General features: G+C 40.0%; 1 protein-coding gene across 6 annotated transcripts in view; it reads right to left on the reverse strand.

The window, feature by feature from the left end:
* Nucleotides 1-25,639, reverse strand: part of LOC107264359 (neuroligin-4, X-linked) — a 206,127-nt gene that overhangs the window by 178,000 nt on the left and 2,488 nt on the right. Inside the window, exon 2 of one of the 6 annotated variants that reach the window (XM_025081397.1) lies at nt 2,345-2,475. The exons of the other annotated variants lie outside the window; for them this stretch is intronic. The gene's annotated coding sequence lies outside the window, so the exon portion shown is untranslated. The remainder of the gene's footprint in view (nt 1-2,344; nt 2,476-25,639) is intronic. 6 annotated transcript variants of the gene reach the window in all.

A 25,639-nucleotide genomic window follows, 5' to 3' on the forward strand; every position in this document is an offset into this window, starting at 1 on the left:
CAGATGAAAAAAATGTCATGTCCTTACATGTGCCGAATTCGTCTTGAAATCCTCTAACAGACAGGCGTAAAAAAATTATATGTTCAGTTGCAAAAAATTCAAGGTAACCATGAAAAAACACTAAAAAAAAGAGTTGATCAGTAATCTTTCACTATCACGTTAAAGCTCTCTTGAAACCATGCAAAAGCTGATAAAAACATTTTCGATCGGACTGCTAATAACAAAGTAATCTCAACTGATCACGATTCGTGATTCACCCTGTATACAGGGTGAATCCACTAGAAGCGGAACATCCAAATAATGGACTTTGATCGCGAATATTAAAGTCGTTCAAAATATATTTTGAACATTTTTTTTGCGGATCTTCACGAGTAACAGACACTTAGTATTATGTATCAGGTATTATACATAGTATACATTTCTCCGAATCCTTTGATAAGGATGAAGAATCTCATTGGTAATGGCTGCCGACGTGATAATTTACGTCTGAGTGAATCGTTGATACGGTGGGATTTTTCGGAAGAGAGTAGAAACTTGGTAGACCTTAACGACGAGTATTGATCGTATGGCGTTTGAAACGTCACGTACATGCGGACTGCCGTTTTCGCGGATGAAAGAGCGCGAAATTTGATTTGTGTCCTCGCGTTACATCGGCTGAATTCATGTAGAAGGAGAAATCGGTGAACGGGATGCTACCAAAGAGGTTAGTTTTTCTATCTTGCAGTTCCTATCGAATGACAATTAAAAGTAACGTCTCACTGTAACGGCACCATTCGGAGCATTGAGTTCAATTTTAATTCCGTGATAAGTTGCCGCACGGCCGAGTGCCAAAGCCATACCGAACGTTCTGGACGGAATGTAGGAGTTGAGGTGAAGGTATGCGAGAAGAAAAGAAGTAATACGACCATGGCGATAGGGATAGGAGTAGAAGTGGCTAGAGCGTAAGGGAATGAGAAAGATGAGAAGAAGGTGCAATGGCGACGAGAGGAATGAGAAGTGTCTGACGATTGTCAGGAACGTAGCGTTTCGAGTTCTTATAAGAGTTCGAACTCCAACAGGGTTGGGAGACGCGTTTGCGTTCAACTCCGGATAGCGGAAACGTGCTCGGCGTACCAACATGCAAATGAAAAATGTTTCTAAGAGTCTCTTCTTTCATCCCCCGTCATCCTCTGGTACATATACCCCGCACAGAGAAGACTTTCACCCTATTCCGAAAGAAGTTTCCGTCGCCCAAGCCTTTTTCTCCATTCGTCCCTCCCATCAGGAAGAGATAAAACAGATAAGTAGGAAGTTGCATGATTATCTGACGAACTGCCTCGAAATGGTTTCCGCGTTATCAAACTTCTTTTTTTTTTATTCGTCTTATCCAACCGTATCGAAGGAGAGTCCGTGCACCCTACTTTCCAATTTTTCTCGTATTTTCTCGTTCCTTTGTCTCCTATGTTTTCTCCCTGTTTGCATAATACATCTGTCGGCCAATCTTTCCCAGTGTAATCCTCCCAGCATCTTCCTCGATCCTGTATCATTTCGTGTAATACAGTCCCTTTCAAGGGTCTTCCTTTGACGATCACCTAACTTGTTTTATATATTTGACGAGTACCTTGCCCTTCTTAAATGGGAGTGATTTATTATGTAACGGGTGGCACATGACATTATAAGCACCCTGACAGTCGCTGATTGCATATCTACAGAGCTTCGACAGGATGGCTTTGGTCACTGATTACTTTGAGACTTACTTGAATCTTCCAATTGAGGGGTGAATTATTGCCAGGAAGTCAGATCTAATTCCGTACGCAAATCATGTCAAATTACTACTAACAATGTATATCTTGCTAGATAAATTTTTTTTTTTTCGAATTTCTCTAACTTAACCAACGTACCTGTATAACTTAGTAAAAAATTTTTTTTAATCTCGACCCTTTGCACTTTTACTCGTTTCACCAAGTTTCCATTGTTTCACACTGATTTTTTTCATTTCACCAAATCCCGTCACCTTAGCTTGCTCCAGATAAGGATTTTTTCTCCTCCCTAACCAGAAATCTTTATACCGGGCGAACTTTTATCCTCGAGGAAGCTTTCTCTCTCAGGTCGACCCGGGGGCCGTTTACTTCGCTTTCAGATGCCACCTCGAGATACACGCTGAAAGAAAGTATTATTACCGCGAGAAGAGGGCGACCAAGTGTAAAGTACACTTATAGTCCCGTGCTGAGGACTTGGAAGCCGCAAGGTAAATCGGCAAAGTTGCACGAAGACTCAACTTTGAGAAGTTAAAAATAAGACAAGACGCGTTACAGCAACCCCTTCGATAACACTGGTATACTTGTATATACCTATACTATCTTACCCGTAACGGCTGCCATACCCCAAGTGTTCTTTTCTGGCGGCGACATCGGCCGATGCAAAGCGCCATCTGCAGGGAAATGTCGAAAAAGATTCTTCTTATCGCAAACCGCCCTTCCCGACGGTTACCTTCATCTGGAACCAGGGGAAGGAGGCTTGAGTGAAGCACCGAAAAAATATTTCACCACCCTTACCGCTACCCCGTACTATTATACCTATATGCACAAGTAAATAGAAAACATTCCACGCTATAGTACATTCACGTTACTATATCTATCTCTGGTCATCCGCTATAATATCTGACGGCAAGCAGCACTTAATATTCATTATACCGCATACTTTTGAGTCGGTCCGATTGGCAAGGGAATTGCCATTTTACTGAAAACTCGGGAGACCGTAAAATCGAATAATGCGCTACGTTCCGGTACAAGGGAAGAGGGAGAAAGTTTTTCGGGACCGTTCAATACTATTATCGAGATCCATAGTCGTATAGTGATAAGAGTGTATTTTTTTTTGGACTTTTATTTCTTTTATAGACTCATATTAATATATATGTCAAAACGTCATACCGATCATAGCATATACCTATAGATATTAAATTTCATCGGCACGAGCTTTAAAGCTCGCGAATATTAATTTATTGGTAAATCTTTAATAAATTCATTAGAGGTATTCCGAGGCAGGTATGCAGTAGTACCTACGGTCTTAATGGAAGGGTATTCTTACAACGCTGGAGTCTTGAAGAACTTTGTAATTATAAAAGTTTTCAGATAGGTTGGTATTCTTCTTTAGCTTTATGCGAAATTTTCCACGGAAATTCGCAATAGCATCGTCTTTCGAATCGACCTCTCTGCATTGCGAATAACGCTTTATGCACTTTAAGGATTATTTACTTAAGGTGCTTATTGAGTCTTTACGGCTATAACGTAAATTATTCACCTGGATTGTCTTGGCTGCTATAACCTACTTTACAATGTCTTCGTTTAATCCCAATGTAGTAACCATTAATACTTGATTTCGATTTCCATGGCCACTTTCAATTGTTTAAATCGAGCTCGGCCAGGTAATTTTGACAAAGCTTAATAAATATGTTACGTTTATGTATTATGGTCATTATCGAAAGTGACGTAAAATTGAAAAATGGCAAGTGACGGACTTTAATCGGAGACTCGTAATTCAATGTTCATATTAAAAATGTGATTCTCGAAAAGTCATTAATCAGCAACGCTTTCCATAATTCTGATATTTTTCGCGTAGCTTTATCAATACTGCTTGGCGGTACGGTTACCCTTTTTTTTTTTTGGGCGATGCAAAGCCACGAATCTCTTCACCAATAAAGAAACTCCGTGATTAGTACTTAATTACGCGCGTAATTAATCATAAAATCGACTTTTCTTTTTCATGGATTATATAGCCAATTTTTTTTTACCCATTTTAATAGCTCACGCACCGGAAAGGAATTTGCGAATTTCACTGCTTGTCGCTGCGATCGATCCGCCATACGCTGTCGCGTCTATATTCAGCGAGATGGACCAGACAAATAGAAAGAGAGCGAAGAGACTAAAATGCTATCCAGGATTTTGAGTGATTGGCGAGAACGTACCAAATGCTTTAATGGAAATTCGCGAAACTGATGGGAATTGCGAACTTTCGCGCAGCTAGGTGACGGAATAAATTTTGTCCGTTCCGTTTAAGTGGGTCGCTCTTAGCGGTGGTAAAAATTTTTGGAAAAAAAAAAGAAAAAGTGTAAAAAAGAAAGGGACGAGATGAAATGTTAATTAAAACGTCCTGCCGTCATCTGCGAGGCTCGATGTCGCGTACAGGAATCGATGTCAATTTCATTCCAGATCGATTAATCGTTTCATCCATCCTTTCCAGCTGGATGGCTCTTGCGAAAAGGTGCATCCACACGTTGCACACTAGTTTTACATAAAGCGGCATTTAATATACCAGTCACTAAGAATTCAGTTTGATTTCAATCGGTGATTAATAAAAATCTTATCAGTCATTGGTATCGTCCCTCGAACTACCCTTGAACTCATATTCGTATCACTTAATAATTTTCAGTATAGACGTAAGATTAATGGTAAAATAAATTTTCGTTAAACAGCTGGGTTTGCATTTATAAAGATCCAGAATGGTATGAAAAATTAATAACAAGAAAATGTGAAAGATATCTATAAATATGAATTATCAATTCAATTTAATATAGTATATACACTATATTTCTTTTAATCACAGATTTTGGTAAGTTTCACTTGAGCCCTAAAAAAATCTCTTAGCAATTTTCGATGCCCGGTAGTCAATCCTGACTTTCCGTGTTCGGAGAATCAAGTGCTTCCAGCTATCTTCGTCCCCGTAGGGGATATTGGGTATTATCGATTATTCTTCAGGAACGTCACTCTCACGGTTTCCCAAAGGAGAACCTCGCGAACCCGCCGAGTCTTCGTTTAACGACTTTGCTGACACAAGTTTCCCTTATAATAGGTCCCGTAATTAGGGACCCTTATGAATTACCTGACGTCCCACGTCAATATTATCGTATCCCTTAAACGGGACTTTACCGATTTTTTATTTTTATCACTTATTCGTGGAAAAGCAATTTCTCAGCCGGCACTTTGCGAAATTCTCCCTTTGCCATTGGAGCGCAATATTCATCGCGGGAAGTATTTTTCAGGGTACATACAAGGATCAAGGGAGCAGTAAGATGCTGATGCTGACCCTGTAAAATTTTTCAGAAAACATAATAAAAAAATAGCATGTATAACGCGAGTCCTTTTCGTCAAACGGATTTCTTTGCTGTGTTTTGTACATCCGATTGCTTTTTGAAAAATCCCATAAATGTTTCCTTTGATTTAAAGGGAAAGGAAAAGTAACGCACCTTTAAAGAGAATACAATTGGCGCGAGAGAGAGGGAGGGAGCGATTGACAAGCGAAAAATACTTGTATGATAAATGGGAAAAGATTCGCATCACGGAGGCTGCGAAGCCACGATTCTATTGGAACTTTGTTCACGTTCTTGGCATACGTGCCGCAAAAGAGTTTCTTGTATTGCGCAATATTTCCATAAAATTCAAGTGGCTCTTGGTAAGACGCGACGAGGGGGGGGCGGTATGGGAGAGTAAGAAGAGAAAGGCACGATTTCGCGAAACTTTTTAGCTCGACTTTACGAACCGGCGAGTTATGAATTTTCCATAAGTGGTAATAAGTTCGTGAACGTCGAAAGACTCGGAGATTTTTTTTTTGTCTTATCGACTCAAAATATAATCGATACGATAACAAAGTGACATCAATTGATTTCTATACGGTATAAATTTTCCCGGTACGTAAATATTTATCGGTACGAGCCCTTAGGTATTCTTAAGATTAAAGTATGCTGGGATTTCGTGTTTATTTTTCTTGCAAAAATCATGCCTATGGGATTTGGCGAAACCGAGGAAAATCCGAGGAGACAATATTTTTAGTAATATTCGGCAAAAAGTACTTGACGATTCTTCGTATCTCGTTACGATAATTGGACCGGGGATTAATTGATTTCGGGGAGACTCGACTAGGCGTGATTTTACTTCGTATATTAATCAGTTAATTTACGTAGGCAATTCGCAACGGTATTACACTGTAGGTTCTACTTCATATATACTCTATAGAATGTGATAGGGGAGAGTAGGTATATATGTACCTCGTAATTGAAAAATAATGAGGCGCCCTGTTGCAATTAGTAGAAACATCGGTGGCGCAGGGTTAGGTTGGGCACGTTATGACCTATATATTTCTACTCTGAGAAATTATGCAATCTTCCTCGCATCTCGGTGTATAATTAAAAATATAATTGTGGATCTGGTCCAGCCTCGTCTGAAAGCATGATCGACCCTGGTTGCGCTCCTGGGTTTGAACGCTTTTCTCAAAACAGCCCCCCGCCCTTAATAACCGTAATTCCACTTAGCCGCGTGTGTATTATTGCCACGTAGGGAGGATCCGCACCCCCTGGACCTTTATTAAAGGTTTAGACCTTTTAAAATTGCGAAGCATACCTCAGCCGGAGGACTTCAAAAGGTTAGGAAATCGAAGAGTGAATTAGAAGGTTAAAGGGCAAATGAAATCAGCCTTAAGTTTTATTCGTTATCGTTAAATATTTAGGGTGGCATAGAATTTTCTGTACCTTACGCGTATACAGCAGGGTCAATAAGACTCCGCCGTCTTGGAATCGTAATCAGGAGATATCCATGAATTTGACGTAGCTGTGGCTCTTGGGGATTTGATGATTGAATTTTGATAAGAGACGCGGCCCTCTAATCAAAATCTTGTAGGATTTGACACGTTTATCACGTAGGGTGAATTTCATTATTTTTTCATTCGATAAAATTTCCACGTACAACGTGTCTGCTTTCTGATTAAAGTTTCCCGAGTGCATCGGGCCGAGAACTATACGAAAGAAGAAATTGCATTGTCCTACAAGCGTGCTAGGCGAGACGATCTTATTATGCATTCTTGGCACTTGGATTGAACGTTTGAAAGTTTTGATTAAATTTAATTGATAGCCGGGTAGGTGGTATCGGGCATAAAGGACTTTCGTCGATACACGCAGTTACCTACGGTGCACGAATTATTTTGTAACAACGAGAAAAATATTTAATCAATCATACATAATTTATTTATTCCTGCCGTTAAGCCGTATATCGTGGAAAATTCAACGGCAAAGTTCACGCTCGTCAGATAATATTTAGCGAGTCTGAAAACGTTCGACGCTCATCTATAAACTTGATGAACTCTGTTACGACAGTGCAACCGGAGTATCGGAAAATGATTTCCATTCGAATGATAAAACCGAAGTCTCCCGATTACAGTTTTGGGCTAGGGGAGCCGCGAAAATGTAGCCGTAAAATCGCCAACGTTTCGGGAAACGACGGGATCGCACTGCAGGCCGGTATAAGCGCCGGCTGTGAAAATAAAACGATATCCAATATTATCGAAATTCAGCCTGACCTAACCCAGCCGTTATAATGCACCGGAATACCGAATAATTTTCATTATTTTCAGCCCCCAACGTACATAACGTAATCGCAGCGATGATATTTATATACCAGCAAGTACTTCGACCCTCCACGTGTATCTAGACGTGATTCAGTGACGACAGTTCCATTGCGAATTTTCCGCACGACTCGCCCGATTAGTTTTACCTCGGAAGGTACACCTGGACGTCGCAATACTCGGGCGCTGAACGTTAACGGGGAAGTAACGTTAAGCGAGGTCGAACGGCGGCCCATCAAGCGCGTGTCACGTGGTCATTGTTAGCATAATAAATTATGCGACCTTTGCCAGGCTACCTGCATACAGACATATACCTGTAGGCATCGGATTATGTACCACCCGGTATAGGTAGATACAGGTATGCGAGCGCGCAATAACCATAAACCATTTATTGGTTGTTCCGGGTAGAACCGTAGATAATGCAGATATGTATATTTGCGGACGTTCCCTTCCCCCATTCCCAATATAAGCACACAACGCCAATTGAACATGGATTCGATCAATCAACGTTAAACACCCATCAGGCAGGACGCATAGAGACGTCGATGCTGACGCGTGTCGCGTACCACCCACGTGTTTGTCGCATGGGTTAAAAAATTTTGGTGATGCGATCGAAAAAAAAAGAAATTTAAACGTACCATTTTGTACGGGGACGGGAAATTATGTATATGTAAATCTGCACTTTTATTTCTTTTCCTAAATCAGGCAGGACCGGGTCAGCAGTCATATGGCTTTATCGCGGGATTTTAATCAGTGTCATATATCCAATCGTGCGGAGTCTGTTACGTTGGAAAATGTACCTAGGGAAACTTATGGCTGCTGCAGTCGTGGACACAGACTGGTGCAGTTTCGCGTACAGCGTAGGTTAGGTTCGAAAAAGTAGTCCAGTGCAAAATCGTAACTCTGCATGTGCTCGTATGGTAACGCGTGCTGCGTATATGGTCGTATAAAAAGGAATGTTAAGCTCGGTACGTCTGGGCTTTTAAATTCTGAAGGGAGCCTTGCGTCAGGAAGTTGAAATTACACGCCGAGTATTGTGCTTTATTGGGTACTAGAGGCTCTAGGCTGAAGTCGTCAGAATTCAGTGGTATTATTGCATTAGCTTTCTACGCTATGGTATACTTAATTCGTATGGAAAAAAATTGACCTTGTAGCTTATATCGTTTGTCCCGGACCAACATTGCCAATTGCTCTACAGCCATTGTAAAGCTCTCTCATAGCTATTTATACAATACACACGAGTAACTATTCATTGCGTCGTAGAGCAAAAGTTCAAACCGATAAATTGTATTTCGCGGTTCGCGCTGCCCGTCGCGGAAGAATGCAACGTTCCTGAAATAATAGATTTCATTTCATTGTGAACGCCGTCCCTTATATTTGCCGTTGGAAGCCCCGGTTGTTGCTCCGCTATAAATATTAAAGTTGAAACGAAAATTCATGAACGGTAGAACTCCACGTCGTTCGGGACAAATTTTTTTTTTTTTTTTTACGTAAATTAACAACGTCTCCAAATATCACAGCTATCGAGTGGCCGTCGTGGTTACGAAATTTTTTCACTAAAAAAAATATCAACACCCAGTATACTAGGTATAGACGTTATTCAGAAACGGAAATGCTTTCGGATTTACTTTTTTACCTCATCAGCAAAGAAGAAAGTCAAGACCGCAACTGCATTATCTATGCCGTAACAAAAGAACAAAATTGCAAACCAGCCTTTTACCACCTGCTTGCTTACTGTATTTTGTATGTGCGAAAGTGCGGCCACTTACGTAATCACGGATTCGTAAATCAATTACATCGTAACGTGAAATGATTATTATTTAGTCGGTACACAGGGCGTAAGTGAAAATTTACGTTATTAAAATAAAACATCACTTTGGATGGATGAGCCGCGTATAAAGAACGACGTCTACGTAGCTCATAAAGGGATGAAATTTTCGAGGTAATTCGAAATTCGTTTCGGTATATTTTTTAGGGGAATTCGGCTGTATGTCTGTCAGGACCATGAGGGTAGTTCATATCTACCTCTTACTTACGCATACGTGCAGACACGGATAAAGTACGCGATGTATATACGAGGACGGGAATAAGGCTGAGAAAAGGCAAGGAATGTCATGGAAAATTAAAGCACGTGTGCTCTTTACCACGTGTGACGGAGAGACGAGGAACTTTTCACGAGCGGCGAAAATTCGTTTAACGGCCGAGAAGCCCACGAGTTTGGGGGCAAGAGGAGTCGGTCGTGACGATAAATAAAAAGTGGCAGGACTCGTCCGTTATACGAAGAAATTAAAAGCTCGCGAATTATACGTCGAGTCGTCCGTACAAAAGTCTTCGTACGGGAGAAGCGAATTTTTCAACTAGTGCAGTACGTGCGTCTGTAGAGAAAAATGTCATATTCACCGATATATATAACGTAGGTATTATTATTATTAAATTAGTATTTCTGCCATTAATGATATTGCCGTTATGCTTTATCGGTGGAAAATATACCTGGTACGCTATAGCAATACGGCAGTAGTATACTCTGTTGTAATTGGAAATTAGTAACTGCTCTCGTGATTAACGCTGCCCTACTTCGTCTCGGGGTGTTGGTGAAGTTGGTAACTTTGAAGCCGCCGTAGATAACAGTTACGTTATAAGCGTGACGTGTATAGGGTATAGGTGTTCGTACTCGCTGTAAAAACTAAGCATTATTTATCGTTTACTTAGTGGACACTGGCGTACCAGTTACATGAAGTTGTGCCATTATCTAAATGACTATACATATATGCCATAGGGGGATGCGGTGGTCGTAGGTAGCTGGTGTCTTGTACGATGATTATTATTTTACAGGAAATTCCCATAGTCTTATCAAGAATCCAAGTGCAGTACCTTGAAAGGTGGAGGAGGCTGGAGAATCGATATTTTCATCGAGAAGATAACGCCGAAGCCATCGATCAGTGGAATTACTGGAAAAGCCATCTCGTTAGGAAGACTATTGATTTCCCTGGATTTTACTTGTGTGCGGTAACTTTTTTTCATCCCTTATCTTTTCTTTATCAGTTACCTTATCGAACTTAATTAAAACATGGGTATCCACGTGGCGTAACCATCTTCGATTCCTGTGATATCGATCATGTCGTATTACCGATGATGATCATTGGAAAATTGATCGACGGACTTCGAAGGTTAGTGCAGCTATCAATAATATCCGATCGATCGATCAATTTGTAATATGGTTGTGAAACGTCGTTTCGATGAAGCATTGATATCGAAATGTTACTTTCAGATCTTGGGATTGGTTAAGATGCAAGATAAGTGGAGGAGGACGCCGAGTGAAAATAAAGAAGGAAAAATCGGGAAATAAAGCAGCGCGGAAGAGGAAGAGATGGTGGCTGTAACGAGGAGGAAAGGTTAAAGGCGAATTCAGTAAGGATAGAGACGATTCCGCGGGGGAAGGAGAAAAAAGGAAGTGACGGAGCACGAGAGGACGAGAGAAAGATGGCGAAATGGGGAGGGCTAAGGCAATATCACAGTCGACTAGCACGAGCCATCCCGGCATACTAAGCGGGCCGGAGTGATTTTTAAAACAGAAGACGAACGCCCGTGGGAATTTTAAATAACCGACACGGGGAGTCGAGTGAGCGCCCGTGTCAAGGAACCGAGAAATATTCCAAGCGAATAGATTCGAAGGGGAGAGTGACAAGCCGGGAAATTGGAAAATTGAACTCGAACTCTGAAGTCAGACAATTCTTGGGGTTTGGGGATGAAGGATGGCGGTGTGGATGAAAAAGGACGGAGTTTTGCCTGGCCTAGAGACTTGTGCCGAAACGTACCGCGTCTCCCTTTAGTATCTTGCATATTGGTTGGACCCGTCAACGGGAAGCACTCTGAGATCCTCGGGGGGGCAGAAGAGACTTTATTCCTTACATTGTCAGACAATTTTCAACCGTTTAACGATAGGGTGGAGCAATTTGTGACAATGACCCTGTCATTTTTATCTGACCTTTTTTGTTTATGCCTTTACGAAGCCATTTTACATCAGCCTTCGGGTCCATGTAAATGGCTCCGGTATTGGCTATGTCGAAGGAAACTTTTTACTTTGAAACGTGAATGGCTTTGCATTGCATCTTGTAACTTGTATTTTTTCGTGCGAAAGTAACCAAAGGAGTACGTATTACGATGGTAATCAAGTATTGAGATTACTTTGCTCTAGATAACTTTTTGTGCCACTTACCCACATGGTTGGGATTTCAAGATTTTTCTCTAAGCTACTGATATGGAAATATAAAAAAAAATATTGCGGTATGACTAATTATTGTTTCTCTTAATTAAATCCTAACTCATATTAATTTTCCTTTAGTTCATCAAACTAATATTCATTTGTATACTGTACATTACGTTATTTTCATAATTTTTTTAATTTACTGTTAATTACACTCATATAACACTACGCAGTTATCGATGGTTGTAATAATTTATAAAAATAATCAGTCATACTTCACTTATTGCAATGGAATAATCCGATTGTACCATTGAGATTGTTGAGAAATAATTGGAATCATAAAATCTCAATCGTACGCGATAAAATCATGTTATTAAACAATATCTTGAAAGCGCACGTGTATTTAGTAACGCGGTTCAGTATTATTGTATCCCAATGCGATTTATCAACGTGATAAATATCGAAATAGCTCTAGAGAAATTCTCGATTCAGTATTGTACGATAACGACTGCTCGTATTATTGGTACGTGCGAGAGGAACGATATTTAACCAGCAGAAAATCTGTATAACAGTCGATTGGTAAACGCGGGTTGGAAAGTAAACGTAGCGAGTGATTTAGAAACGTATCGGTTGGCGTAAGCGATAGAATCTCCGATTTACATTTGGTACGAATGACAAACGTAAATATTACTGCAAATGACTTTCGGTCACTTTGAACGGCAAATTTTCTACGTAGACTTTCCACTGCGCTTCAAAAATAATATAGCACTGTACAGCCCTGTTTCCTAGATGCTTTACGGGTTATAATTAACTAAACTAGTATATACCACCATCATTCGTATTTCTATACAATACAGCAATAACGAACGCGTACTATACGAATGTAATCCCAATATGGAATTATATTTTTTCGAATGAATTATACAATAGAAAGTAATTCGACGATACAAAGCATTGCTTGTTAAAATTTTATTATGTATGTAATCCAATTTCTCAGTCGACGCATGTTGCATCGGAGTTACCCTGAGAGGATGCTTTTAAAGATCAATCTCTTTCAAGTAGCACAGAGCACGTGGTCCCTTGTACATTTGGGAAGAGCTTTTGGTAATATGGAAATATGAAAAATTTCACGTAATCGAGAAATGAAATGAAGAAACTATCAGAAAAGAAGAACGTTGATCCATTCCTCTAAATCATTTAAAAATAAAATCCACTGTTATTCAAAATTCTAGCCGTCTCTTGAATTCCGGAATATATAATTCTCGCGAAACGTATAAAGAATACAAAGGCAACTCAACTTTTTTTTTTCTTTACAGGTAAAAATGCATAAAGAAGAAACAAAGGCTACCATACCAATGCACTACGACACCGACTATATGCACAAGAATCTTTTCAACGTTGGCGAGTGCAGTCATGATAATATACAGATATAAGTAAAATCAACAACCCTTAGGTATCTTAAACAACATAATAATCTACCATCATCGTGAGTATGATTTCAATGGGAAGTTAGTTTTCCGTCCAGTTCCCATCCAGAGGCGAGAAAAGCTCTCGTCTCGCTACGTGTAAATGTACCTAGAACATTGAGGTTGCTGGAAGTAAATTTTCATAGGAGTTTTCGAAACTGGGTTAGGATTTGAATTTAAACGGTACACGGCCATAGCAAACGCTGCCGCCAGATATGTTTAAGTGTACGTATATAACACAATGGTATATAGCATAGCCAGACAGCAGTGCATATAGACGAGAAAGTTTGAGCCCCCTATAGCCACAGAATAAACTCGTAGTGAGTAATCAAAATAGTTTTTAAGCTGTAAAATCTACGCCCTGGTATATTTATAATTCAATCAAATCATCCAGATCCTGAATTCTATGCATAAATGACATCTGGGATATTTGTTTGACATTGAGCATAGCTATCATTGGATCTAATTATTTCAGATAATCTTGGGGCTCGCGTGATAATCAATTTTCAAGCTCTGTCTTTTTTTTTTTATAAAAATCGAGACTTTGGAAAATTTAAATCTTACTCTGTTCATGGTAATAATTACGTTCTTTGACGGTATCCATTATTATTATTCTGACTAGGGTGGCTATGAATATTTGATGCTTCTGAAGATGCCTCGAGGAAAGAATGAGAGGACTGAAAGAGGGTATTGCATCGTAATTAGTTCGAATAGAGTATAGATACTCCTGTTCTTAGATTTTCGTGGAGCTTTCATTCTGTCTCTTGTAATACTTACTGGCACTTCTTCCGGTTTGAATACCGTAGATTATCCAGCGCAGTGTGTACCTTCGATCTTAGCGATCAAGTGAAATTACGTTGAGATTTTTCCGAGTCGACGGAACCAGCTGTTAGTTTGTCATCTTATCGTACCGGGTAATTGACCTGTACTTAACCAGCAACTTGACCAGCTTACGAAATGAGCTTATTTTTCAAACAAAAAATGATCTTTTCAAAGTATAAAAGTTTCCGATGAGCGATCCAATTATCTACGATCTTTACGAGGGAAAAGAAGAATTTAAGTAAAAAATATGGATTCCGATAAATATAGGTAGAAAGTAACGACGCAAGAGGGACAGCGTGGAATCGAAGGAGAAGTAAAAGATAAAAGTCACGGTAAGAGGGTCAAAGGTGAATGAAACGGTCTTTACCGGATAGCAGCAATCGGCAATATTTCCCGATTTGGCGACCCTAGCCATTTCCACTGTCGGGAGTGAACTATTGCTCTTGAAAAGGGGCAAATGCGTTACCCGTGAAAGCCAGTGTAGAAAATCCATCCGACTCCGCCGTTGATTTTCCGCACTCAGCGTACCAAATAAAGCGGGAGAAATACTCGGGGACTTAACGCGATCATTTAGCTCCCGTCTGCGTCTCCGCGATGGACAAACCGGAAGACAGGAGAACCTGGGACGTGGATCAGCAGTGAGATTCTCCGCATGATCTACTCGCAATTTCCTACCAGCTCGGCCTACCTAGAACACCGTATAATATTATCCTCCCCCATAAGTTCCACGTGTCAACATTGCTTAAGAATGAATTCAACGGCGTCGGCGTCGCGACGCCTTCCTCTCGCTCTATCTCCCAGAAGACCCTCGTTTCTTTAAAGCCATAACCAGCAGCTCCTTTATGCCTCCTGAAAAAGCTCATGCATGCTAGAGACAAAGCTCACCGTCCCCAGGGGACTTCTACCCCCGTAACAGTAACCACCTTTACCACGCATTCTCAACTTTTTTTTATCAGGTTTCTCCTTGGACTTTTCCTTTTTTTTCTTCCTCCTCCTATCAGCATATTCTTTCAGTTCAGCCTTTTCTTGCTATACTACCACACTGCAGCCTGCAGTATGGTATAGTACGAGATACGTACAATGTGTAAACCCATTTCCCTATTGCATCCTTTTTTCTCTATATACATGTATAGCTACCAAAGGCTGCTTCAGGATCTCCTTTATTTTTATGCTCCTAATAGCGTCAAAATTTATTACGCCGGCGCACCGACTAATGGGGCCAACAGCCAGGCGGCTCGGGTGGGACGCGCGGGACGGAGTTAACCTGACGTTCACCTCGGTGAACTGTGGACATTATTCTCCGGTCGCAACCCTGACTAAAAAGTGGGTACCCATTTTTAAAGGGCGATATCGCGCACCGCAGGATACGCCGGGGGCACCGAGACCTCTTCCGCAACGGGCGTAGTCAGACATTTTGGAAAGCTCGTACCGAAAACTCCTGGGGTTTTATGGTTAAATACCATAGAGATAATGGCAGCTGAAAATTACTTTTGCGTACTGAGACGTTTATCTACGTATACAGGGGTAGTGGTATACGCGATAAGATTAATTAATCGTTTGTTAATTAGTAGAATTAGTGTACTGCGGAGGAGGGCGGAAGGGGGGAAGCGAGGAAGGTCGAATGGAATAAAATATAAATCTGAAATTGACCAGTAAATTATGTTATCATGAAGTCACGAAGAGGATGACTATTGGATATTGGCTGGATGCTGTCTTTTTATTTCTTTTATATACATATATATACGCGTCAGCCAGCGTCGCGACGTCTCGAAGGTACGTGTAAGGAAATTTAAATCTGCGAAAGGGCCCGGGCTGAGACAAGTTAGATTTTTTGTTTTTACTTTTTCTTTACTTCTTTGTCCCATTATTTTTTATCTTGCGAGCTTTTATTTTGAATAATTCTTTTTCTTTACGTTTTCAACCCACCACCATCATGTTCCATTGCCATGCAGATGGCATCCGTGGTGTTCGTGGCGGATAGTCTAAAATGTCATTTCTTACGAGCGCATTACATAAAGCAGCCAGATTTAAAATGTATGAGGCGTGTCGTGCGACAGCAGCGATATTTTATTTCGAAATTTCGTCCCGTAACGTTGCCGAGCATTAAAATCCGATAATGCGTCGTGAAAAGTTCTTACTCCGTCTGGGTTTCCAATCTAAAATTTACCTACGTCTATATACATATAGTAGACGTCGTTTTGTCATTGGCAACAATAAGCGGCAATGAAGTTTGTCACAATTAAAGAACTGTAGTCGAGTGCGTTCGTACTCGAATTAATAATTGAATTGCTACTTTACATCCACGCGTTTATTATACGTATAATCGATCTTCTAGAAAAAATATTTTTTCTTTTTTTACGAAAATGTATTTCGCACTGAGAGCTTACCGATAAATCTTGATGAATTGATTATTTGAATAATTAATCGATAAATAATTTTATCAACCTCGACATTTTGACGAATTGATAAAGTTCAGCAAGTCGACGGCAGCTGTCACCGGCAGGGATGAAATCGGTTGGGAAGTAGAAGGACGAGAGAAGGAGCGAGAGAGAGAGAGAGAGAGAGAGAGAAACGTGAAGGAAATCCATTAAACCGTACAAGTTCAATAGTGGCGCACGGTAAAAACGTATACGGCAGAGAGGAGTGTCAGTGCCATAAAAGTTAATGACACGTGAGGGGAAAACGCACGTGCGTCAGTATGGAAGACATTGACATATTAAAATGACATCATGTAATCCAGGAATTATTGCGAACCGATAAGCCATCTAATAACCCGCACAAAGCTATTGGAAACAGCGTAAAATAGTCCATGAATTTTATTAAGTAAGATCAACGAAATTTTAGATTCTATGTTAATAAAGAATTGAGGCGTTGAAAAAAAATATAGTCCACCAATATTTCACTAGATACGTCAACGTTATGAACTTTTCATTAGGGATCTAGGTATCTTTTTAAATAACAGACAAAATTCCTCTGTCAACGAACAATTGTATCGTTACTCGAGTTTGCAATATATGTATATATAAGTAGTCTCTCAAGCGTGCACGGGCGATACTCGTATTGTTCGAACGTAAAGAGTAAGGGAGAGAAAAAGAATTAAATTATAAATAACGAGTTCACTTTTATTTCAGAGCGAATGCACACAGATTCCATACTATCCAACTAGAATGCATTGCGAAGATTTGGTGGAAAAACGAAAAAAACAAAAAAAAATAATCGTACCCGCACATATGTTAAGGCAGATTACATTTTCAGCGGTCAGATTGGACCGTTCTGTCCAGTTGAATTTATTAAGCGCACTTACGCGTACTACCTATCTACCTAGCCCATATCCACTGCCTATCCTATTCGTTTTGGAAAGCGTACAGATACGCGAAATTCAAGCGGAATTACGTAAGTTTGGAAAATGTGGCAGAAAATTAAACGACTTCAACCCGTTCTCAATCGGCGATGTCCCGGCAGTACTTGTCAATACTTATCGTCTTGGTGCGTGCGCTTAACGTGATTAGTGTGGAAATAAATTTATTTTTCAATAAGCAAAAAAAAACATGTACACCGTACCTTAAGTTGGCATAAAGAGTAAAACGGGTCAGATAATAAAAATCTTCAATCCTCAGCATCCCGATTTATCTGAAATTCATTCCACGTGGTAATGCAGTATCAATAGCTGGCGTCAAATGCAACGGAAAAATTCACGGGTTTCTCATATACTCTCGCGTGTACTGTAGGTGGATACACACGTGAGCGACATGAAATTTACGACGACGTCTATGCAGAGGTGGTGGCCATTTCGAAATCGTCGTCTCGCATGTTGGTTATCGTAAATAAAGATAAAGCACCTTTCCCAGTGACGTATAGGAAGCTGATGTTTTACGAGCAGCTACCTACGTTCGCGCATATGCCAATAAGTGGATAGCACTCCGGTTGCACCAGACACGCTGGATGTCGGAAAAGAAAAATTGTCGTTTCAGGTATACTTGAAGATATTAATAACCGAATATCTTTAACGTACCCAGGAGACTGTAAGCTGCAAAAAATCTGCACACGACGCGCAGTGATTCGTAAATTAAATTTTTTTCCTGCCTAATAATAACAATATAAATGATAATAATGATAACGGTAACACGAATAATTCCACGTATAAAAACCAAAAATCCTCAAAAATCCATTCACATCTCTCCAACTTGGTTTACCGATCGTTTATCAATTTCAATGCATTAAAATGCATCGCTCCATTGCGTACGTGGCCGTGTCTCTGCACATATGGCATATACGTGATATACCGTATACATATACATATATATATATATTGTATATAATATATATATATAAAAGTTTACGAATCGAATATGGTATCCTATCCGATTCGCGGGAGAATTTGCCGCATCGTTGCGGCATGTTACGCGTTACCGTTGCGTTACGGTAACGTAACGTTAATCACAATTTATGCGACAGTCATTGAAAGCTATCGAACCGATAACGATTTTCAAGTGCCTCATTAATAATAATGATAATGACAATTTGAGATTGCGCCCCGCAAATGTCTATCCTATTCTGTACAAGCGGCCATTGGATATGATAAGGGAGAGTTTACTCGTTACGTATGTATAAATTTATTTTTACACTTATTTAGATAAAATCATTTTCAGCCTTCCGTGTACAGGTACATTATAAATACTTGTGAACCAGTTTCCAAATCGATAATCCGTAGATCTTTGAATTTGGGTGGGAATAGAATTTTCGGCAAAATTGCCAACTTTAAATCTTCGTTACGTATACATATGTTATTCGCCCACTTTTAGGTATTTAGTTACATACCGTTGGACCTATCACTGTAGTATAAGTGAAGGTAAAGAGAAATGAAATTTGTAACCCAAAATGACAAAATTTCTATCGGTGCGATTACGTCCTACAGTCAACTAAGTAGTACTCGCGCGTGATAACGATTTTATGTAAAATTTCCATGCATTAAATTTCCACTGCAAAAAAATTAGTCGATCGTCACTCATATAAGGCAATTAATAAAAATTTTAATTGAAATTCCTGGCAGTCATCGTTCGCCTGCACATAAATCATTATACCGTTCGTTAAATCGATTTTATCACGGTACATTATAATAATTTCGTGAAACAAAAATATTTAATCCATAAGTAAAAAAGATATGAAAATTACCGGAAAAGCCCGTAAATCCATATCGCATAGTATTTATATCCACAATCTATTGTAAAGCGATACTTGTTCCTCCCGTTAATTGTACAAAATTTGTATACTTAATCACAAACAAATATCCGTTTTATAATTAATCACAAACAATGTCCGTTAAACATGTCCCATTAGTGAAAAAATTCTTTTTCGCGCATCCCTGCACGTCGGGATCTACCGTCCAGGAAAAGGTAAACTTCGAGCACAATATCGGAACGAGCAACAGTGGCAACCATGAACATACTGGAACTTCCCCGGCAGCCATTACTATTTCGATAGGTCACCGCACGGTCTCAATTGTCTCTAGTTTCGAGATTGTTCGGCATCCAGAAAGGTCTTTACCGGCGTACGGATCTGACCTACGTCACCACCCGATGCTCAGGAGCCCCGAGCTTTCGCATTTTACGAGCTACGTACTTTCCGGACAATACGTCCCACTCGCTGGAAAGGGACGCGACGCCTGTAGGCGTCTCACGCGCACCCACGTACCTGGATAGGTGGGTAGGTTGGTTACCGGTGACGTCATTCCCTATAGATATCCACGGAAAAAGAAGTGCCTCCTGTGAACTTGGTGAAGTTTGGTAAATGGGCTGTCTGACGAATTTCCTACGACAACTGCTGGAGTAATTACTTCGACACTGAAGCAAATGAGCACATTCACTCGCGTCTTCTGCCTCTCTTAAGGAAATTAAGTCGAGACTACGTTAAACTAATATCAACATCACTCGCTTGTAATCGCGATAGATTCGCGCGAGCTGCTTTACCGAACGAATCTTTACGTATTGGAAGCGCGCGTAACTCTTTTTCAGCATTCGAATTTTCCACTACGGCATCCTGGCTAAAGGTGGATGGTATCATGGTATCTCATACATTCTGGAAGTTGTACCTAGTGGAATCTGTCGTTTGCGCGACTGTGAAAGAGAACTTCATTTGTCTCGATGTTTACGTGCTTTTTGAGCTTTCTATTAACTCAACGTATACAGGAAAGACGAGCACGTAAATTTCCATGTACAACTTCAAAGCTTTACTTGCGTTAACGGTGATACTGTTTAGAACTTGGCGAAGCTTTTTGTAAGTTGCTCATTTTTTTTCATTCTAATAAAATACTTAACTTCGTATCGATATCGGGATTGAAACTCAAAGTGCCAGTCAACACTTTGGGAAATGGACCGAAATTCGGCTTGATAAGAACTTGACTGATAAAGCTATCGTCTTCTTTCCTTTGATGCTGACCGCACAACCAACTTGCCAGGCTTTACTACGGGACATTAATCTCGACGGTACTAGGATCCTGTAGAAACCGTTCGTATGTAACTTGTGATCTGCTAGAGTTTCTTTCATATACTATCGAGCCCTTCCAACCTCACGTAATATTCGGTATCCACCGGTACTTTAGCTGCTTCTACGCTATATATGGTTTACTGAACTTTATGTACTGCAAGTCTATGTTCTGCATGTAGAGCTTCGCGTATGCACGGAATAAAGGCACGGGAAGGCTCACGTTCCTCGTCGATTATTATCGGTTTCGCGTTTCTTCCGTGCGACTGGAAGTGCGTAAATGTTAAACGCAGCCAGACGGAACATGGAGTCGACGTTGTTGTTTTTTTTTGGGGGGTCAAAGGGAGGGTCAAAGCTCTACTGTTTGCGTGGAAAAAAAAAAACAAAAGATTTTATTTCAGCATGGAGGACATTTTTAGGTTTTCAGTTTTGTACATAATGTATACCTGTGCATGTGTATATGCATTCAAGGCAGTTGGTATGCTCGTTACAATGAACGATGAAAAATCTATGTATCCCAGGACCTTTACAAACGCTTTCGCATTATATATTCGAAGATACTGTATAGTACACTTGCTATAGTAAGTGCACGCACGTAGATACATATATTCATCTTCCGAAAAAAGCAGCGTTACCATCTCTTTCGGAAATTTTTTCCAAAAATCAGTAATAAAGTCGAAAAAAATGGACACTGCAAAGTTTCGAAGAGACCGTACGAAGTCGGTATAAGGAAAAAAAAAGTTTGGAAATTCGTTGCACGAGGTTCGTGGAGGGGGTAAGGAAAAAAATTGCAAGCTATTATATCCAACGTTCGTCCACGGTCAAGCGAACTTTACGACAGTTTTATGAAATATTGAAGCACTTGAGAAAGTTGGTTGATACTTGAACGTCTTTTTTTATTATTTACTACTACGCTGACACCTCACACGTCGTTACTCTATACTTTTATTTTTTGGTCTCGCGGTTTATGCCAGGTTTAAACTTTGCGCCAAGTATCGAGTGTACCTATCGTTACTTCATGGAGCTTCCGTATCGATACTTTATACTAGGCTTCATAATAAAGCTCTAAGTTTAAGAACGTCAATCAGGACATTTTTCTAATCCTTTCACAGATCGATTCAGCCTTCTTCGACACCGAAGTGATATATTTACTCGATTTTGGCGAAAATCCAATCGCACCTACTGGCTGGCCACGAAATTGCATCGGGCATTGATACAATGATTACTTCCGTCACTATCACTCTGTGTGTATCAAAGGTTAAAGGTCGTGAAAAATATTTCGTCGGATCCTACCAACGTATGACTGTGATACAAGGCACTCGTTAGGTCTTAATAAACGAATGTCAAGACGATCAGTTATATCGTTAAACGCGTACCCCTCAAGTCCATCTGCTTGTCGCAAAAATGCGGTGCACTAAAGGGTTCCAAAAAAAAAAAATAATGGATGCGAATGACAAATGAATTTGCATTCAACGCATTAATCACTATGGGGAAGAATCGCGGAACTGAAGTGTTTGCTAAATTTCCATGTTCGCGAAATCTAGTCCCTCTTTGGCCCTTTGGATCCATCCTGTTCCCAGCATTCCCCTCGCCACGTGGCGAACGAACGAATGGCTGTTTTCTTTCAGCGAAGTCTTTTATGCGGGCCCGTTTGATTTATAGAAAAACTTTCTTATACTCTTATATTTCGTAGTTTCGCCAGAGTCAATTGTTTCGCCACTAGAGAAATTTTGTGGGAGCATTATTTTACGCTTGCAAGATACCACTGTGCGGGGAAACACGCGTAGCTTTTCTGGAAACCCAACGGTGACTTTAAGCATTGGCCAATTGTTGCATTTATCGTAAATGCATTGAGAATTCAGATTGAAAATTTCGATCGATGTATTTTGAAAATTTATATCGATTATTGTAATTACTCAAAATTGCCGTTAGGGTGGGTAGTGAAAAATGTGTTTTTCGTTTTAATAAGATTTAGGTGAATTTAATAAGTCGTGGGACATTTAGCAAGCTTTCAAGCACCCTTGGTTTTGAACTAAGGAGGAAGCCATATCTAAGTTACAATGTATTACGGGAGAAACATTACCGAGTTTCGTGCTCCGTACAGGGATTCAAATTTTGTGGACATAGTTTCAAATAAATGGGATCCCATTGTGCGTCGCCTTCCAATTAATATAATTCCGTCTCCGTAGTGCAAAATGTGTATGACTCGCTGCAACCACCTGGAGCACATACTTCAGTAGGGAATTACATTAACGTAAGCGCTCGTGGGTTTCTCATATACAATGACGAAATTCGCGTCGTAGAATGTCGCCTCTTTAAATGTTTAATTTCGCTGGTTAGTTCCAGGGTTAGAAATTGTGACGCAGTCGATAGGTTTAGGGATTGAATTTCAGAATCAGTCACAGGATGAATTCGCGAATTTTTTGTTTCACCCTAAAGACGGTTGATAATATATTAATATAATAATATTTTACTATGAGATACTATGAATTTAAAAAAAAAATTATTCGGACATAGAAAAAGTCCAAATGTCCTTATCGGACCGGTTTTTCTTTTTGATATCTAAGATTCATAATAGGTTGCTGATATCTTCCATATTTTAGTCACAGTCCATTTCAGTAAGTAGTAAGAATAATGTGTACTGGCTTTTGGATTATTTTTCGAAATTTTCTTTGCCTTCGGTCAAGTCACCTACCCGTTCCTCCATGTCGCTTCATTTTCATAAAGCTTTCAACTTATTTGACAGGGGACCATCACGGGGCTGTTACTACCCTTCCAGTCGCAGTCGGAACGTTCATTTGCCGAGACTCGGAAATAATGTTGCGAAAATAATTGTCTACCACTGTTACTACTGTACCAACTACTGTATCTACCCTTCTTTATTACTGCTCATGATAGCAGCCCTAACCTCCCTCTCCGAGCTATCCTCAGGACACGCAGAGAACATTCTCAAGCCTTCTACTACCAACCGTGGAATCACTGTTTTCCTTACATCCTCGTTAAGTCCTTCTTGTATTTGCATTTTAATTGCTGTTGAGATTTCAACCAGCCTTATTCGCGCCGACAACTTTCCGTACTTGGCCAACACTGTGTGCATTCGCAAAACCGTGTTCGCAATGCGTAGCAATTTCACTTGAAACTCCGAGCTGTGAAGTAAACAAAAATTAAGAAAAAAATCGTACAAAGTATCAAACAAGTGGATTACGAAAAATCAAAAAATAATAATCATGAAAAAAATAATTAAATTAATTTTTTGTCAGATTCCAAATTCGCAATTTTCAATCTGACCAAAAATTCATGTTTGAGCCAACGAACCTTACTTTTACACGTAACGTTGGTTTAGGATTTGTTCAAAACTGTTTTACCAACCGATGATAAATCTACCATACGAATCGATAGAAATCGATAGGAATCAAATAGACACGTCACCTTCAGACGGTGTCAATAGTCTGGAATAACCGCGTATACTTGGCTCTATCAGATCTTTTGATATGTATCTGCCATTCAGTCAAATCCTATCAGTGCAATGATCCAACGTCGTCCTGGGCTGCTTTATTCAAGATATTACGTCAGAGCTATCAGATCTAATTAGTGCACCTCAATTGGATGGACCGACTTCAATTGCCACACAGCAACAAATAATCAGCCGCGTCAAAGGATCAGACGTATATGTATATGTATTTCGAAACAGATAATAGCGAATGGTAGCAACATTTCTCCGTACCGGATGTCTGCTTCTGCGATTAAACTTCTAGCCTGAGCACACATCCGAGCGAGTCGAGTTGTGCGAGCCTTTAAAATTGAAGTTCCCATTCGCCACAGTGAAGTGAATCGCGGCTGCGGTGACTCGTGACTCGGGAGCAGCAAGTTTTGATGAAATGCATTCTGACTTCTTGGCTGGAGTAAGAAGCCTTCGTTCGATGGTGTTTCAACGGCAGAGATAGACGCCCGGCATCCGTCCCGTTACTTCATCCCTTTACCCTTCGCCTCATCCCGAAGCACGTCTTCTTCTGCCATAATCATAGCTCAGCCAACTTTATCCTCTCGCTCTCGGTGCCCGTCCTACCGGATATTATAAAATGCATATTGCTTCCATCCTAGTTTGTTTGAAACACGAATCTGTCTCGCGAACCAGACGTTCTTGCAAATGGGAAAGGTGCACTTTTGAAATTCCGTCCTTGTTCCCCTTAGTCAACTTGTACTCTTGCGAATCTTATACGATACTCCCATATCGATTTCTACTCTCGACTGTCCTCAAACTAATCCCTTAGACGGGATATGGACAATTTAAATATTCGGGTCAAAGTTTAGGCTTAGCATAGATACCATATACATACATATTGTATACTATATATTCCCTGTATCCACTTTGCTAATAAGAATATTCCTTTCTGTATTCACCGACCATTCTCAAAGTCGAATTTTATACCTTGTACCTCCCTATGTTATTTCGGACGTGGACTAGTCTTGGATCGTTATAGAATTGCGTATTGCTCTGTCACTTTTGAAACTTTTGGAAACTCCTAAAAAAATATCCAATCTATTTGCCATTGGTATTTTTATTTTACGCGGTATGGCATTGGTTCGTGATATTTATACGGATACACGTGAGTCGATGTTAAACTCAACTAGTACTTTGGGTTCTTTGAAATTCTGTCGGCAATTCACGCTTTGTAAAATCTTGTTATAAGGATGAAGCATTAAAATATTTTAATGTCACGATAAAACGCGCGAATTAAATATTGGCAAAGTTCTAATCTACTTGGCAGCTTGTTTAATTCACCTAACTTTCGTATGCTGCGGCAACATTAGCAATAGCAACGGTGTTGCTGACGGTATTATAAATTTTCGCATACGATATCTGTGCTCGGAATTTACGTATAAGTTATATCGACGATATTTGACAAGTTTAAATCGCGATTGTAATTAATAGTTTGATACTTTATCGTTATCTGTATTCAAGGATTTGCCATTCGCGAAAATTCTCCATCGAGTTAAAGGTTGTAACTGGTTGACTCTTATACATTTACCTAGGCCCCTATTGACGCGTTTGAAATTCCCGCGCTGAACAAGTGGCACTCTCATTCGTTTCCCGGTCACGCCGTCATCGAGTTAAACGCTCCTGTAATTGGCTGAAGGAAACTTTTATCGGACATAAAAGAGACGGGATCGAAACAAAGACACGTTATTATTGGATAACAATGTCAACGCTATTCAATGCAAGCGAAAATTCAGTGAGGAAGGTTTACGTGGAGCCTCACGATTCGTTTTAAACTGAGTGACACTGTGACAGCTCCCT

This window comes from Cephus cinctus, unplaced genomic scaffold (assembly GCF_000341935.2).
Source record: "Cephus cinctus unplaced genomic scaffold, Ccin1 Ccin1_scaffold0168, whole genome shotgun sequence".
Lineage (NCBI taxonomy): Eukaryota > Metazoa > Arthropoda > Insecta > Hymenoptera > Cephidae > Cephus > Cephus cinctus.